Raw genomic sequence first — 17,394 nt, 5'->3', positions numbered from 1 at the left:
CTGGTTCAGTAGTTGGTCAAGGCTCAAACATCCGCACTTAAAAAAAAAAAAATCCTGGTCATTTTGATGCACAGCCCGTTTCGGGAACCACTGGCAACCTCTTGGAGCCTCTCATTCCTCCTTTCTTGAATGAGGACAGTAACAGAGAAGCCTCCTGAGTTTTTGAGAGAACTGAACGGTAGCATGAAGGGAAGGAAGAGTCCTGCCACATGCCTACACATAGTTGTTGCTCACTTGTTGGTAGTGATGATGACGGTGATGACCATGGTGGTGGTGATGGCGAGGATGCAGGCTCCATTTACACACTCACTGAATAAACTCAAATCTAGCCTCCTTTATTTCTCAAATACAAGCCTTACTTTATGTACACATCTGTTTAGAAGCCCACAAACATAGATTGTCAGAATAAACCCTATTATTTTATTATGGCTGCTGATAGCTCTGTTCTAAGCTTGATTCCACCTTTTAATAACTCTGACTTAGTTTTGTTCCGTGCCTTCAGTTTTCCAAGAGCTTTAAATATATCATCAACTTTGACATTCCCTCCAATGTTAAGAGATGTGCATTGGGAGGCCGAGGAGCAGGGTGGATCACCTGAGGTCAGGAGTTCAAGACCAGCCCGGCCAATATGGTGAAACCCCGTCTCTACTAAAAATACAAAAAAATTAGCCAGGCATTGTGGCAGGTGCCTGTAATCCCAGCTACTGGGGAAGCTGAGGCAGAAGAATCGCTTGAACCTGGAAGGCAGAGGTTGCAGTGAGCCAAGATCATGCCATTGCACTCCAGCCTGGACAACAAGAGTGAAATTCCGTCTCAAAAAAAAAAAGACAGATATGCAGAGATATCACATGAATACATTCATTTTATAACTGAGGAAACAGGCTTAGAGAAGTGAGGGGCTTGCTTAAAGCTGCCCACTGTACAACCTGGAGTGAGGTTTAGATCTCTGGACTCTGAGTCTGTGCTGACTGCTGGTCTTTCTATCTAAAGCTCATATTAAGGGAAATTTTCCAGGCAAATCTTGATTGACTGGTAATGAATATCCCCAGATTAGATGAACAATTGCCTGGGAAGCGTCTTTGTTTCCTGAGTCAGGCTCCAATTTAGTCTTATCATCAGGTCTTTTCAAATCCCAGGAGACCAAACACAGAAGATCTTTTTTTTCCAGTGGAGAATCAATGACCACTGAGAGTAAAATAATGAAGCCCCACTTAAGTGAAAATAACACAGGTAATTGTTAGAGAGAAGAAATATGGCATGGCCCAGTAACTCTATATTGTAGCACTTGTATTTGCAATTTTTCATGAATTCGTTCAGGTAATTAATTTTATGAAATAATGCCAGGTGGCATGGTTCCACTTTCCCAGCCCTCCTGGAAATATCTGACTTACTAGACAAGCACTTTTACTGGAAAGTTATGTCAAGGAGTTCAGGAGAATGTACTGGAAAACACACAAATCAAACATTAAGTCAATATACAATCTGCTGACACCATACTAGCAGGAACCTCAACAAAAGCCCCTTGCCTCCCCCACCATTGTCAGCAGAGAGTTCAGCCTTCCAGCTTTCTTGGATATGATATACGAAAGTGTATGAGGAGCCAGGAATTTCCTCAGCTGCACCTCAGTTTAATTGCCATCTCTCTTCGCTTCCAGCACTGGTCATAATGCCCAGAGAGATGGCTACTCTCTACTTTTGAAAACCACAGAACCAACTGTAACTGTATCTATCTAAACTTGTCTTTGCTAGAGTCATTTATACACCCTAACCTTCTTTTATGTCACTAGAAGAAGGGATGTTGAATCACCCCCACTAGGGGCTGCCATCTTGGTTTGCTCCCCTCATCACGTTTTCTATTGTTGACTAAGGATAGCTTTGTCATTCCTTGCTGGGCTGTGCAATAGCTACTTTACACTCAGTCCAGTGATCCATAATTACAAGTTTAGAAGAGGAAACACAATGCCCTAGTCAATTAAGACAATTAGATGTTAGAACACAAACTCTATGTTATTTAAGAATTAGGGCATCAAAAACTTGACAAGTGTGCCCAATGTGATCCAAGGAGCTAACCCAACTATGCTAATACCTCATCTGGAATTCTACTTCCAAGCAAAAGAGTTTGAAATAAAAATAGCTGGAGAGAGTCAAGTACTGTTCCAGGTACTACATTACTTTATTTTGATAACTTCAGTCACCGTTGCATAAAATAAGATTTATTCAGGCCGGGCCTGGTGGCTCATGCCTGTAATCCCAGCACTTTCGGAGGCTGAGGTGGGTGGATCACCTAAGGTCAGGAGTTCGAGACCAGCCTGGCCAACATGGTGAAACCCCCTCTCTACCAAAAATACAAAAATTAGCTGGATATGGTTGCACGCCTGTAATCCCAGCTACTCAGGAGGCTGAGGCAGAAGAATCACTTGAACCCAGGAGGCAGAGGTTGCAGTGAGCCAAGATCACACCACTGCACTCCAGCCTGGGTGACAAGAGTGAAACTCTGTCTAAAAAAAAAAAAAAAAAAAACCAAGATTTATTCAATAAATATGTATTTTTCAACAGATTTATTCATAAATATTTGTGACGTGGCTCTTCTGGGCCATGCACTGTGCCAGGTGCAGGAGATGACATGATGAGCCAAGCCAGCCCCAGCTTATTAACAGGCCTCCAGTTTAGTGAAGGAGAAAAGCCATTCCACTCACAGGAAATGTGGATATTCTGAAGGGAAAGAAGACAGCTCTATGAGCATGCATGAGGGAGGAGGGAGGACTTTATTTGGACTGAAGTTAAGGAACTGAAATGTGAGTTGTAGTTAATTAGGTGAGAAGGAAGGATTTCTTTTCCTTATTATAAAAAGTTATGTCATCTGCTTCCAAGAAAATCTGACCTAATTATTTAATATGAAGAGGTATGAAAAATAAAACAAGCTAAAGTTTGTCATGGTTAAAACTGTCCTTTTAATCTTTAAAGTGTGCTGCTCACCATCTCACACACCATCTTCTATTATTGGATAGGTAACTCACGCTCTAGGTCCATAGTAGGCCCTCGTAAATGTTTTGAGATTCTTTAAGGCAAAGAATAATGATTGACTGTTTGCTTTATCATACAATCCAAAATAGTAAATGTGAAAAGTGAGTATGTGGGTTTTGAAACTGTGTTTGTCATTGAAGATCTCATGGAGCACTGTGAAAAGGGAGCATTATAGTTCAAGCCAAGTAAAAACATAGTAAAGATGAACATCGGCTGGGTACGGTGGTTCACACCTGTAATCCCAGCACTTTGGGAGGCCAAGGCGGATGGATCACCTGAGGTCAGGAGTTCGAGACCAGCCTGGCCAACATGGTGAAACCCTGTCGCTACTAAAAATACAAAATTAGCCAGCCGTGGTGGCAGGCGCCTGTAATCCCAGCTACTCGGGAGGCTGAAGCAGGAGAATCGCATGAACCTGGGAGGCAGAGGTTGCAGTGAGCCAAGATTGCGCCACTGCACTCTAGCCTGGGCAAAAAGAGGGAAACTTCATCTCAAAAACAAAAAAGAAGAAAAGAAAAGATGAACATCAAAGTAATTTCCGATTAATAATATCATGGTGAAATACTGGAATAATTAATAAGTAGTACATTAGCTTAATGTGTGCCAAGGGAGTGATAAGATAAGTAAAAGCTACTTCACTAAAAGCAATATTTCCTAGAACAGAACCTGCTATTCTTCATCCCCCTTCTCTGCATCTGGCTTCCCCTCCCCCAACAACCTCCCCCACAAAAAAGAAAGAAAGTAAGGTATATAAACCATGTATTGACAATCACTTATACGATTCTATTTATGCCAAGTAAGACTTAATTTTAACTTGAGAGCTAAGCATTTTAGAATATTGATACAGAAATCAGGAAACAAAAAAGAAAAATGCCCACTCTCTCTCCGTTCCCAAATTAACAGTTAGTGTCACAATGATTGTTATTAGATACTCACTCATCCTTTTCATCATTCATTCATTCATTCTGTGAGCCTTAACTGATTATTGTACTAAGGGCTGTGGGGCCACCCGAATGCACAAGACACAAAGAGATGTTCACACAAATACAGTGTATATGTTAATTAATATTCCAAAGTGAGCTATTAGTAGTTGGTCATGAAAGAGTTCTGTGGTCAAGTAAATTTGGGAAACACCAAGTTAAACAGAATTGATCTGATGTATTTGCTGCAGGACCTCTCTGAGTCTAATATGTGGCAAGAAGGGGATTTTGAAACACAGCATTTATATCACATTTTTCTAACCTATCATCTAGTAACTCATGATTAGTTGGGTACACTCTGGGAATCACTAACGTAGGCAGTAAAACAGGGTTCTGCCTTCAAGGTAAGAAGGCTGATATTAGTAAGGCAGATTAGGGCCCGAAGCAAGAGGCATGGGGTTTGGGTGGGTCAGATTCCCACTCTGATGGAGGGGTAGCAGCAAACCTCCAGTGGAGAGGAGGTGAAAAACCAAAACCAAGCACCATCCTCTAGACTAAGCAGACTTGATGGGGGATTTATTTTATTTGTGTGGTTAATGTTAACACTATTAATTATTACTAGTAAAAGCAGTGTGTTGAGGTGACCCTCAACAGAGTACCAGCAATTTTAGCACAAGGGCTAAAGAGTATAGACTCTCAGCTCAGAGTTTTTAGGTTTGTATCCATGTTTTACCACTGCTGACTTAGATGACTTGAGGCAAGTTATTTTGCCTCTCTATGTCTTAATTTATTCATATGCAATTAGAAATAAGAAGAAGAATAGTGGTATTCAGTGGGATAACATGGGTGAAGCACTCTTCACATTCCTGGCACTTGGCAGGTTTTCATTAAGTGCTCATTAATTATTAAATGCTCATTAGTCTTCCCAATCCTATGAATCTGATATTGTCTTCTCTATTTTATAGATAATAAAATTGAAAATCAGAAAGTTTAATGCGATGTTAGAATTACACAGTAAAGGCCAGGCATGGTGGCTCACGCCTGTAATCTCAGCACTGTGGGAGGCCAAGGCAGGTGGATCACCTGAGGTCATGAGTTTGAGACCAGCCTGGCCAACATGGTGAAACCCTGTCTCTACTAAAAATACAAAAAAATTAGCCGGGTGTGGTGGCACATGGCCTGTAGTCCCAGCTACTCGGGAGGCTAAGGCATGAGAATCGCTTGAACCTGGGAGGCGGAGGTTGCAGTGAGCCGAGATTGTACCACTGCACTTCAGCCTGGGCAAAAGAGTGAGACTCCATCTCAAAAAAATAAAAAATAAAAAAATAAAAAAAAAGAATTACCCATTAAAAAGTAGTGGAGCTAGCATTCAAACCCACATTAGTTTAACCCCAAGCCCCATGTTTTTCTAGTGTAGCGTGCCAATAAAGCGACTGAGAGGCGAATGGATACCAGATTATGGAACTAATTATATATTTCATTTACAGGTAGATCCTGGTCAAGAATGTCTCCAAAACTGGATTAAGCCAGTGTACTTGAATGGGAATATAGACAACCAGGACAGACTTGGAATTTTTTTAATGTATTGGCCCAGCAAAGCTAGAAATCCTCCACTTTACCTAACAGAAGATAATTAGAATTAAAAATGGCACTAACTGAAAACGTACTTGTTAAATTGCCTGTGCTTATAGAGTTGTTGGCCCTGTCGTTTTTGGTTGGCAAAAAGAGACATATTTTTATTTGTTGGAGCTAACAGAGGCAAATGTCTTGAGTTGGGCAACAGTTACATTGCTGATGGTAGGGAATGGCTTCTGTAGGGTGAAAGCTTGGATAGAAAATCCCTACATCTAGCAGTGGGAAGTGCACCCCAGTTTGTTTTTTTTGTTTTGTTTTGTTTTGTTGTTGTTTTTACCAATTCAACTCTTAGTGAAATATGAATGATCTCTTTTACCTTAGCCCCCAGATATAGGAAAAAGTCAGCACTCTCAAGGAAAACAAAACAAACAATAGTATGCTTCAGTCTGCACTATTCTTCTACAAAAAATGTCCACTTTGGCCAGGAGCAGCAGCTCAACCTGTAATTCCAGCACCTTTGGAGGCGGAGGAGGGGGGATCACCTAAGGTTAGGACTTCGAGACCAGCCTGGCTGACATGGCGAAACCCTGTCTCTACTAAAAATACAAACATTAGCCAGGTGTGGTGGTGCATGCCTGTAGTCCCAGCTACTCGGGAGGCTAAGGCAGGAGAATCACTTGAACTCAGGAGGTGGAGGTTGCAGTGAGCTGAGATCGCACCGCTGCGCTCCAGCCTGGGCAACAGAGTGAGACTCCATCTCCAAAAAAAAAAAAAAAAAAAACCATTCAATATATAATTTTTAGAGTTATAAAACATGGAAAGAAGCAAGATAATATGATAAATAAATAGAAAAAATACTATCAACAGAAGCAGGCCCACAGATGGATCAGATACTGGAACTAGCAGAGAAAGACTTTAAAACATCTACTGTAAATATATTCAAGGATGTTCAGAAAAAGATGGCCAGAATGAATAAATAGATGGGGGATTACAACAGAGAAATGGGAGCCATAAAAAAGAAACAAATGAAATTCTAGAGTAAAAATAAACATCTGATGTAAATAATGGATTGAATAGGCTTAACAGCAGAACAGAAACTGAAAGAAAAGATTAGTGAACTTAAAGAATGGTTAATAGAAATTATTCAAACTAAAGCACAGGGAAAAAAAATATTTAAAAACACTTTACCCATCATCAATCAGTGACCTATTAAATGGCCTAAAATGTGAGTTGTTGCAATCCTAGAATAATGAGAGAGAGAATGGGCCAGAAAACATATTTAAAGAAATAACAGCTGAAATATTTGGGATACAATGAGAAAATATCAATCTATAGATTCAAGAATCTCAGTGAATTCTAAGTAGTAGAGACACAAATAAAACCACACCCAGGCACATCACAGTCAAACTTCTGAAAACCAAAGATAAAGAAAATATAAAAGCAACCACAGGAAAAAATGATATGTTGCATATAGAGGAATAATGACAAAAAATTATGGCTGACTTCTTATCAGAACAATGAATGCCTAAAGGCAATGGAAAGGCATCCCCAGTTGAGAAAGAATTTCTGGAGGATGTATACACCATGCTCTGAGGACAGATAATAGAGGGTACAATCTGGTTAAGGGATCAAGACAGGCTTTCTGAAGAAAGAACTATCTGAACTAAGATCAGAAGCGTGAGATGTTAAGTAGGCACCGAGAAGGGAAGATGTTCCTGGTATATGCAAAGCCCCCATTGCAAAAGAAAACACTTCACATGGAAAGACCGAAAAGTGGCAAGATAGGTGCAACACAGGGAGCAAGGAAAAGAGATGAGCCACACTAGCCATTATAGGACACAATATGGATTATTGTTTTCATTCTAAGAGAAATAAGATTTTCAAGTGTTTTAAGCTGTGCAGATCACTTCTGCTGTCATGAAGCAGCAAATTTGTGTTGGAAAAATTCTGGATAAAGTAGAGAGGCACCAGAGTAGCTGAGGAGATACCAGGAGGCCATAGGAGTGGCTCAGGTGAGAAATGATGGTGGCTTGGACTAGTTGATGGTATCTGTGAAGATGGAGAGAGGTGGACAGATGTAAGGTTGATTTAGTGATTTAGTAGATAGAAGTCATAGGACTTAGTCATTGCTTGGATGTGGGAGATGAGGGACACAGGGGTATCAAGACTGACTTGTAGGTTTCATCTAGTTGGGTGGATGAAGGTGCCATTTACTGATGAAGGAAACTGTGAAAAGGAGCAAGAATTATTTATTTTTATTCAAGAAGCATTCACATAGTGCCTATTGTGTGCCAAGCACTATTCTAAGAAAGTTTGCAAACATTAACCTCTTTCACAAGAGTGAGAGGTTGGTACAATTTTTGCCCCAGTTTTACAGATGAGGAAATTAAGAAATTAATTAACTTGCCCAAAGCGTTAATTGGTAAATGCTGAAGTAGGATTGGAACCCAGACAGTGTGGCTCCAGGGAACAAGTTCTTGAGCTCTGCACTAGGTTGCTTACAAGGAAGTATAATGAGGATGAGTCGCAGGAGACTGAGGCATTCAAGTGGCCATAGGGACCTGGAACTGAGAAGAGAAGTTACGGCTAGTGACAAATATTTGAAAATTATTGGCATAGGAAAAGTAGTTTGTCTTGATGTAAAGAAATTGCCTTTTTTTCCCCTTAAACAGGAGCCTTATGTCTAGAGCTCCAGTTCTGTTGCTGTGCTGTGCGTAGCATCCCAAGCATGTTCTTTGAAGAGGGCAGAACCTTTTTCCTGAGGAGTATGACTTCCATGTCTTCCTCGTCGGATTTGTTCTCTTCTATTTGCTCTTTCTCACATGTTTGCTGCCCCCTAGTGGCCCTTGGAAGCTCTGCCCCAAGTGCAAGGCAGTTTAAACCCTTGGGGGTTAAATGCAGCTGGTGCAGAGTGACCTGGCTGCCCCTGGTAGAGGACCGGGCAGCTTTGAACTCCAGGAACATGTGGCACGGACTCCACCCCAATTACATGGTACCTTCAGTTAAACACACGGGATAAGCACGCCAGCAGGGGACAAACTGGAAAGCGTTTTGTTCTGTGACAGTGATGTTATTTAGCAAGTGGCTACTGACAAAGCGAAAATTCAGATTTCAGTGGTTGCTGAATTTTGGCCATATCAATCATATCTTTATTGTGACAGTAAGGGGCCCATCAATGAGTGCTTCTGTCTCATAACAAAAGAGTAACTGGCAGGTTTTTGCTTTGTTTTGTTTTTTATTTTTTTTTCTTTAATTTTTCAGTGTTACTTATTTCTTGCTTAACCAAATTAGTCAGTAAAAAATTACAAACCTGGTCCGGTGCAGTGGTTTATGCCTGTAATCCCAGCTCTGTGTGAAGCCAAGGCAGGAGAATCACTTGAGGCCAGGAGTTCAAGACCAGCCTGAACAGTATGGTGAAACCCCATCTCTACTAAAAACACAAAAATTAGCCAGGCATGGTGGCACACACCTGTAATCCCAGCTACTCGGGAGGCTGAGGCATGAGAATTGCTTGAACCCAGGAGATGGAGGTTGCAGTGAGCTGAGATTGCGCCACTACACTCCAGCCTGGGTGACAGAATGAGACACTGTCTCAAAATATATATATATATGTATGTGTGCATGTGTGTGTGTGTGTGTGTATAACAAACCTAAAGAAATCAATAAATATTGAGGCTACAAGAAAAAAGAAAACAATGGCTATAATTCATTGAATGATATCTGTATATCAGCCACTTTATAGATTTCATCTAATTTAACATTCACAGCAACTTGCAAGGTATTGATGATATTATTTCACATATGATGAAACTGAGGCTGCAGGGATAAGTCCTGGGCTTTCCCAGGACCCTATAGCTATGGAGGCAGAGATGAGATTCAGACCCAGTCTTCATGATTTTGAAACTATGTTCTTTCCCTTGTGTTATGATGCCTTCAAATGAATCTATAATTACTTACTTAGCAGTTACCTCACAAAAACTAAGCTATGAAAAGTAGTTTTCTCCTCCAAAGAGTCTTCAATGCAGTAATGAGGTTAACATGTGTTCCTAGGGGGAAACAAACTATTAAAAATAGTAACTTTACCGTTTAAAATGCCATTTCCTCCTTTGCTTCCTCTAAATAGCTACTATAAAATAGACTGGAGATGTTCTATAAGTAAAGTATACAGCCCTGGGCCACTATCCTTGTCCATTTGCACTTCCACCTTCTCCCCACTTCCTAGTCCCCAGGCCCTCCTGCCATTCAATCACATCCTCAGACTCTTACATGACACATATATGGCTTGATCTGAGTACAAGGAGGTCGCTTCCACCCATTTATGAACAGTCACATCACATGTCTGTTGAAAACAGAAGGCTACACATTTGTATGTAATAGTTATATTTAAAAGAATTGATATCAAAATGACAAGAGTGGTTATGATGGCTAGCAGGATTTTGCATAATTCTTCTTATCTGCATTTCCTGTGATTACTTACCTGTGCGATGAAAAGAATACAGTTCAATTTCCACATTCTAAAGAGAGAAAAATTGTTATTTTTCTCAGAGAGGAAAGAGGAATTTTATTGAAGCATCTAAAAGCTTCAAAACTTCAAAGATTTTTCCCTCTTAAGGACATAGAGATGGGGGTTTTCATTAACTTATTAAACACAAAAAAATTAAAGAAAATTACAAATATTCTTGTCAGCATAGCACTGCAGAACAAGCCATGGAATTGCTAAAATAATCTGAGCTCTGTTTGTTGTTGTTGTTGTTGTTGTTGTTTGAGATGGAGTCTCACTCTGTCACTCAGGCTGGAGTGCAGTGGTGCCATCTTGGCTCGCTACAACCTCCGCCTCCCAGGTTCAAGCAATTCTCATGCCTCAGCCTCCCGAGTAGCTGGGACTACAGGCGTGTGCCACTATGGCCGGCTAATTTTTATATTTTCAGTAGAGACGGGGTTTCACCATATTGGCCAGGCTGGTCTTGAACTCCTGACCTTGTGATCCGCCCACCTCAGCCTCCCAAAGTGCTGGGATTACAGGCATAAGCCACTGCTCCTGGCCCTGAGCTCTGTTAATAGGAAGGAAAACATAAGGAGAAATACTAGGGAACAGAGAAGAAGGGAGGGAGGAAGGTGGGAAGGAGACAAAAGGAAGGGAGGGAGGGAGAGAGAGGGGGCCAAAGAAAGAGAAAGAAGAAGAGGCTGCAGGATTTGTTGTATTCTTTCTAGTATTATTATTGTTTTTATTTAAGTTCATGTTTCTCCACTCCTTACCTGTTAATTTTATTATTTACCATTCACAAATCACAAAGTAATGATAAAAATGCACAAATCTCTAATTTTTAAAAATTTTACTTGACAAATAATAACTGTGGGATTATCCCAACAAATATATATTTGCAGGATGAAATGTTATGTTTTTATATATGTTTATATTGTGGAATGATTCAGACAAGCTTAATATATCCATCCTCACATAGTTATTTTTTGTGGTGAGAACATTTAAAATCTACTGTTTTTGCAATTTCGAAATATGCAACACCTTATTATTAACTACAGTCACCATACTTTGCAATAGATCTCTAAAACTTATTCTAACTGATGGAAACATTATACCTTTTGACCATCTCCCCATCCCTCCCCCTCCCCCCAGCCTCGGGTGACTACCATTCTACTCTCTGCTTCTGTGAATTTGACTGTTTTAGATTCCACATATAAGTGAGATCATGCAGTATATGTCTTTCTGTGCCTGGCTATGTTGCTTAACATATAACCTGAATATCCTCCACGTTCATCCAGGTTATTGCAAATAACAGAATTTTACTCCTTTTAAAGATTGAATAGTATTCCATTTTCTATGTATACCACACTGACTTTAGCCATAAATCTCTACATTTTGCTTTTATGTTTGTTTTTCTTCAATAGAGCATCTGTATTTTGTAAAAAATAATTACTATTGTCAGCCAGGCGCGGTGGCTCACACCTGTAATCTCAGCACTTTGGGAGGCCAAGGCGGGCAGGTCACAAGGTCAGGAGACCAAGACCATCCTGGCTAACACAGTGAACCCCGTCTCTACTGAAAATACAAAAAATTAGCCAGGTGTGGTGGCGGGCACCTGTAGTCTCAGTTACTCGGGTGGCTGAGGCAGGAGAATGGCATGAACCCAGGAGGCGGAGCTTGCAGTGAGCCGAGATCGCACCACTGCACTCCAGCCCGGGCGACAGAGTGAGACTCAGTCTCAAAAAAAAAAAAAAAAAAAAAAAAAAAATTGCTATTGTCAAGAAATAGTTCTTACAGTCTGCTTCCCCTTCTAAAATATCTGAGGATAATTAGTCTAGATGACTTGGAATACTAAATTTGCTCCTCCATTTTTTCTTATTTACCGTGAAAACTTGATAATATGGATGCAAAAGTATATTTTCATATAGTCAAGAAATTAGGAAAACAAAATGGACAGAAAGTAGGTCAGGATGCACTAGCTTCTATCATGGAAACAAACAACCCTCATATTTTAGTGGCTTAAACAGGTGACTATGTTTTGCTCATTGTCCTAGTCTATGGGTCGGGAGGGTAGCTCTGCTCATTCTAGCCGCTCTTGGTCCTGGTGACAGCCACCATCTCTGAGGTTGCCAGTTTCCATCTCAGAGGTAAGGAGAATTCTGGGGTTCTGCACAGCCATTTAAACACCTCAGCATGAAAGCTACACCTACTCTGCTTACAACTCATTGGCCAGAATTGGTCCCATGGCCCTCCTAACCACAGGGGGCCGGGAAGTGTCATCCTGCCTTGTGCTGGGTAGCTGAGAGCAGACAGCCTAAAGAAGAGCACAGATTTTATTACAGAAGCATAAAAAGAGAAGCTATAATATCAGATAACAAGTTTATGTTGAAATGTATAAAATTGTTCATACTTTGCTATCTTGACCTACAAAAATGGCAATTTCATAAGGTTCATGCTAATAAGTTTAAAACACCTTTTGTTCTCTTTTTTCTGACACCACTCCTGACACCAAACATCTGGTCTTCCACACTAATTCTCCAGTTCCCTGACACCAACTGGGTATCCAACAATTCAAATCAATTCTGGCACTCACTCCTGGAGTTAGCCCAAATCCTACAGGTTAAAGGCGCATTCTCACAAGGCTGCTCCCACTTCAGGCATCAGCCAAAAACAGGGTTCCCAGGATTCCCATGCTTTTGCCCAAGCAACTACAAATTTGAAGGTTCCCAAAACTCCCCCCTCAGGTTCAATGATCTGCTAGAATGACTTATAAAACACAGGGAAGAACTATACTTACTATGACAGCTTCTCATCAAGGGTACAAATGAACAGCCAGATGAAGAGGAAACTGGCGGGGGTGTGGATTCTGGAGGGTGGGGTGCACCACCCTCCCAGCACCCAGGTGTATTCACCAGCTCGGGAGCACCCCTGGGCCACATCATTTAGGGTTTTTTATGGAGGCTGCATTATGTAGGCATGATTGATTAAATCGCTGGCCATTGATTGTTGGATCAGTCTCTACCCCTTCCCATTCTCCCAAGGTCAAGGGGCAGGCTAAAAATTTCCACCCTCTTGTCACATGGGTGTTTCCTCTGTTGACAGCCCCCCATCCTGAAGCTGTCTAGGGACCTACCAAGAGCTACCTCATTACCATAAACTCTGGTAGGGGTGAAGGGGCTGATTATGAGTAACAAAAGACCCTTCTCTCACTCAGGAAGTGTTTTTTTGTTTGTTTTGTTTTGTTTTCGTTTTTTGAGACAGAGTCTCACTCTGTCACTCAGGCTGGAGTGCAGTGGTGCGATCTTGGCTCACTGCATCCTCCGCCTCCCGGGTTCAAGCAATTCTCTGCCTCAGCCTCCTGAGTAGCTGGGCTTACAGGCATCTGCCACCACGCCCAGCTAATTTTTTGTATTTTTAGTAGAGACGGGGTTTCACCATCTTGGCCAGGCTGGTCTTGAACTCCCGACTTCATGATCCACCCGCCTCGGCCTCCCAAAGTGCTGGGATTACAGGCGTGAGCCACCGTGCCCGGCCTCAGGAAATGTTTTAAGAACTTCTATGCCAGGAACTAGGAACAAATAAAGACCAAATAAAATACATATTTTTATTATATCGCACACCTCCTTCAAGAATAAATGTAAATAAATATCACCTAACAACAGAAAAATTCTCAAACTGGACCAAACTACAAAATTCATCTATATTCTATTTAAAAGAGACAGGTAAAAGGAATGATTAAAAGTAAAGACATAAAAGTAAAATAAATAAATGTCAGCTTAATATGAAATCGAGTGAGATTTGAGGAGGAGAAGTGTTTAATGGGACAAAGTTGATTATTCTATATCGATGAAGTTATAATCTACAGTGACAAAGGACCATGATCCTCTACACTCCTAATAGTATAGAATCGAAATAGGTAAAGCAAAAACTGCTAGAAGTTAGCAGAAATGTATGTAATTGTGTTGGGAGTTTTAATTCATTATTTTGCACATAAAAAAGATAAATAATATTACATAAAATCAAATAATATTTACAATTAAAACTTGTACTGACCATTTTGCCATGAAATAGACTATGTCATCATTGCAAGGATCTATAAAGCATCTATACAATTAGCAATATACTACTGGGGCATGAGAACATCCTCAATAAATTTCAAAAAGGAGAAATTATTGAAGGCACATTTTCCGATCACAATACAATTAGACGTTAATGTTTTTTAAAATTTCAAACATTTTCAGATTGAAAAGTACTATTGGCCAAAGGGGAAATTGAAGCCATAATTTTGACTATTTAGGAAATAACGTCAATATAATAATTATACATTAAAACTTAGCAGATGTGACTAAAATTATTTACAGGGAAAAATTCACAGTTTTGTATGTTTTTATTATTTAAGATGAAAGAAAAGAAAATAACTGTGTTCAAATAAAAAAAATTAGAAAACCCTCAGCCAAAGAAACCTAGCGAAAGAAAAATAACTAAAATATAAGAAGAAATTAATGAACTAAAAACAAAATATAGTGAAACAGTGGCATTGATAAATAAACCTAAAAATATTTACTTGGGGGACCAAACACTCTGGCATAGCTAATTAAGAGAAAACAAATATTCATGATTAGAATCAGAAAAGGAATATAAAATTATGTATAGTTCAAAGAGAAATATTAATAGAGATTTTTATGTTCAGAATTTTAATAATATATTTGAAAGACTTGATGAGTTAATTTCCTTAGAAAATTACCATACTTAAGAAGTAGAAAATTTCAAAACACTGAAGTTATGAACGTAACTATAAAACTTGCCAGATAATTTTTAATGAAGTTTTCAGAACCTCACCATTTCACAAATGAATACTGATAAACTTTCAAGCAGTACAAAATTCACCTGATAGTTATCACAGACAAATAAAGATAGAACACTTGCCACTTCATATTGGTGCTAGAATCTCTTTAAATTATTAGTAAATCAAAACCAACAACTTATAATTTATGCATTTATTTTAAAATATTCATTGAGTCTCTCTAAAGTGCAAGAGACTCTACTAGGCATCCTGTGTGTGCAGAGGCTCTGCCCTCAGGGTGGTTACTTTCTCCTCGGGGAAACAGATATTTCCAACTCAGCTACAGAATTAGTTACATAAGCCAATGAGATAAATCCTAGAAGGAGACTCGCAGTGTTCTGTAACAGTGTGTGGCAGAGATCCTTACATATGGCTCAGTGGAGAAGGGCTGTAGTTTAGAGATAGGCCACCAAGATTTGAATCAGAGATCTGCAGCCTAGCAGCCTTATTCCCTGTGAAACCTTTAACCTAGAGGCTCTCACTGGGGGTGATTTTGTCCCCCGCAGACATTTGGCAATGTCTGGAGACATGTTTCATTGTCATGACTTGGACATGCTACTGGACCTAGTGGGCAGAGGCCGGGGATGCAGCTGCACATCCCACTGTGCCCTGGACAGCCTCACAGCAAAGCTGTATCTGCCCCAAAATGTTACCAGTGCCAACACTGAGAAACACTCCTCTGTAGGATGATGAATCCCTGGGGGCTCCTGAGAGTCAGATCCACATTTCTAACTGTCCACTGGGCTTTTCCACTTCATGTGCCTCAGGCATGACAAACTCCAAATGTGTCATCTTCTCCTGACCTGTGTTTTGTTGTTGTTGTTGTTGTTTGTTTGTTTGTTTTTTTAACAAGATCTTGCTCTGTCACCCAAGCTGGAGTGCAGTAGTGTGATCATGGCTCACTGCAGCTTCAACCTCCTGGGTTCAAGTGATCCTCCCACCTCAGCCTCCTGAGTAGCTACTGGGACTACCAGTGTGCGCCACCAACCCTTGCTATTTTCTATTTTTTGTAGAGATGGGGTCTTGGTATGTTGCCTAGGCTTATGTTCATTTTTTTAAGTAAACAGTGCCACCCTCTACCCACTCTCTCATGTCAGAGCTCAGAGTGCCATTCTTAATTCATCCTCTCCCTCACCACTGAAATATTTAATAAAGTTCTGACCATCTACCTCTTGACATCTCTGGAAACCATCTACTGCTTTCCTTTGTCAGGCTTCTACTTACTTCTTCAGTTTGCTTGCCATTCATACCCCTTGCCATCTCCTACAACAAGCATGCTGGAAATATTCTCTGTTTTAGTTGTACTGAATACAGCACAGCTGGCATGTGCCATGCTCCTACTGGCCACAGAACCCTCACATATTCTGCTCTTTCTGTCTGCAGCAGTTTGAAGTTGCCCCCGATCCCTTTCCCTGACACACACTTCACTGGATGAGTTGATTCCTCCAGGAGGTTTTCTATGAGACAAGGCCTGGGTGCCCCTCAAATGCACGCCCATGGCATTTCACTAACATAGAATAACACTCTATTGTCGGAACCAGAAAGACACATGTGAAATTCACACTTGAAGCATATTTGGGTTAGGAAGACAGTTTCAATATAGGAGTGAAGGAAGCTGGAGAGGATGATTGGAGTGCTGGAGGAAATAAACAAATTGAAAGGCAAGACCATCCACCTGGGAATACCCCACCACAGAGTCTACAGAATAACCAGGAAGTAGAAAACTGGGGCATTCCTAGAGCCTTTTTAACTGTTGTCAAAAGTCTAACCTGTCTGATAACACACAAGTAGTCTAATGCATGCAAGAATACAAAGCTGGGGGCGGGAAGTGAGGGTAGGGTTACCTCTGAGGAGACAATTGGCAATGTCTGGAGGCATTTTTTGGTTTTTGCAATTGGGTGACTGCTACTGAAATCTGATGTGTAGAAGCTAGAAACCCTGCAATGCATGGGACAACCGCCATAACAAAGAATTATCTGGCTCAAAATGTAAAACGAGGTTGAGAAGCCGTGCTTTAACTTAATATTTCTCAGCCTCTATATCTTCATCTCTGAAATAGGAATGTCCACATTAGCATTGTTGTAAGCCCTGTTACTAGAATATAGTAAGTGCTCAATAATTGTTGGATTTTTTTCACTTACATTCTTTTGAAATTCTGTGTGTTATCTGTTGCTTAATAATAAACCATAACAAATCAGCCCTAAAATTTAGTGACTCAAAACAGCAATCATTTAATAGTCTCTCGTGGTTTCTGCCGGTCAGTCATTCAGCAGCAGCTTGGCTGGCGGGTTTAGACTTCGGATCTCTTAGAAGGTTGTAAGTCAGATGTCAGCTGGGGCTGCTGTCATCTGAAGGGTTGACTAGGGCAGGAGGACCCACTTCCAATGTGTCTCACTAGTGTGGCTGGCAAACTAGGGAAACTGTCAGATGGAGGTATCAGCTAGCAACTCGGGCTCTCCACAGGACTGCATGTGCATCCTCAAAGCATGGCAGCTGCCTCTCCACAAACAAGGGAGCCAGGAGACTGAGGTAGAAGCTGCAGTGCCTTT

The 17,394-nt window shown here is 40.6% G+C and overlaps 1 protein-coding gene across 9 annotated transcripts in view; it reads left to right on the top strand.

Moving 5' to 3' along the window:
* The window catches only part of HECW1 (HECT, C2 and WW domain containing E3 ubiquitin protein ligase 1), a 449,514-nt gene that overhangs the window by 140,030 nt on the left and 292,090 nt on the right, over positions 1-17,394 (top strand). The gene's annotated exons all lie outside the window — the stretch shown is intronic.

The sequence above is a fragment of the Pan troglodytes genome, chromosome 6, assembly GCF_028858775.2.
Source record: "Pan troglodytes isolate AG18354 chromosome 6, NHGRI_mPanTro3-v2.0_pri, whole genome shotgun sequence".
Taxonomy (NCBI): Eukaryota; Metazoa; Chordata; class Mammalia; order Primates; family Hominidae; genus Pan; species Pan troglodytes.
The sequence above is the reverse complement of the archived record's forward strand: the minus strand, read 5'-3'. Positions and strand labels throughout refer to the sequence as shown.